We start from the raw sequence: 1,756 nt of genomic DNA on the forward strand, positions 1-1,756 counted from the left end.
CCAAATTTAATCAAAGTCATTAAGACCCTCTGTTTCAGCTATCACTGTATTTTTCCACTGAGTTGGAAAGAGAAAGTACAACTCTGTGAAGTTAGACTAGTGTGTTACTCATAACATTTAAGGAGCTTTGTTTTTTTAACCTTTCGCTGCTTAACTGTCACACATCGCATCTCAGGTGAAAGGCACTTATATTATGGGGACTTTCCCTTAGTGCCTTGTGGCACCTTGAGAGCAGACCTTCATTTAGAAGCATTTAAATACTTGATATTATCGACATGACAAAGGAAGAAATTGGTATCTTTTAGTTCCTGAAGACAAGACCACAGTGACAGTAACTAGGTCAAGCCATGGCACCCAGAGAGAGTCAGTCTGGGTTTCTGAGAGTGAATCCCCTTTATCTTCCTGTCATGACTCACTACTCATTGACCAGATCAGCAAGTTCAGGTGGAACAGTGCAGCAAAATAGCAAACATCATGGTGCATGAGCATGTCATGTGCTGCTGGTACTCATAATGGTCAACAGACCTGTCTTTTTGTGGACAAGAGGTAGGTTGAAAACTGTCTCCTTGTAGATTTTCTTGAATCTTTCCAATTGGATCGAGATTAACTTAAGGTTCAGGAAGATTGCTGAACAACATAGAAACACAGGTGGAATTCTGCTCTTTAGCAGGCCTAGGTTAGAATAAGTGGGTCGGTCCTTTGTCCTTGTAGCCTCGGATCACCCTTGGGACACATCGTGATGCCACTACTGATTTGGAACTTGGTGGAGAGTGGGTTGCTAATACCTGCGTTTAGGGAGAAGAGATATTAATAGCAAAAAGTTATCAAATGAGTGGGACTGCTCATTGTGGGAGGTAGGGATTTAAACTATAAGAATTTAGCACTTGACAGCCATATTAGCTAGTGGGGCTTGATAAAATCCCTTCCAGTGAGATATAAGCAGTGTGAAAACTGATGAACCCAATGTTATTTCATGATCATCCAGATCATTTGGTAGAGGATTTCTTACTTGTGAATAAAATGTCACATTTCGTATGTATTGTTATAAATCTAATACAATACCACTTAAGTCATGTATATTCTTCCAGAAGTGTCTGGAAGACTCAAAGTCCTACAAATTAATATTTCATATAGGCAGAGTGCCAGCCTTTTATAAGCTATAGATTTTATGTTCATAAGAGCTCTGGGCAGGGCCAGTTTAAACACATATCATGGCAAGGTTATTTTTCAAAATACCATTTTGATATTTCACTATTCCTGTTGGGTATGGATGATGTGGGTCATGGAGGCATAGTTGGTGTTATATCATCTTATAAAGAGTCCTCTCACTCTTCAAAGGCAAGATATTTCGAACATTGGAATAAAGTCTTTCCCAACATTTGCTGACAGATGTTTGCATATGAGTTGTTTCTACTCCTCTTGAAAAGGTACGATTATTAAAGCATATATTTATAAGGATAACATTTTATTTTGAATAGATTAAGTCTGAATAATTATAAATATTCTTCAAGGAAAGGATGAGCTTCCTTTTTTTGTCTTTGAAGTTTTTCTCATATTGTGGGCCTGACAAATAGAACAATTTTTACAGTACTGTTGAACTACACTGTCAAAATTGTGGAGGATGTCACCCACATCTAATTATTCTTGGAATTCCTTCCTTGTTTCTATGTGCCAGACCATGAGTTAAACTAGTGGAGAATGGAAATAAATCCTTTGGCCATACCAAGTGGCTATCTGGGGAGAGCCAAAGATAATT

The sequence above is a fragment of the Pteropus alecto genome, unplaced genomic scaffold (assembly GCF_000325575.1).
Source record: "Pteropus alecto unplaced genomic scaffold, ASM32557v1 scaffold24, whole genome shotgun sequence".
In the NCBI taxonomy this organism is placed as follows: Eukaryota; Metazoa; Chordata; class Mammalia; order Chiroptera; family Pteropodidae; genus Pteropus; species Pteropus alecto.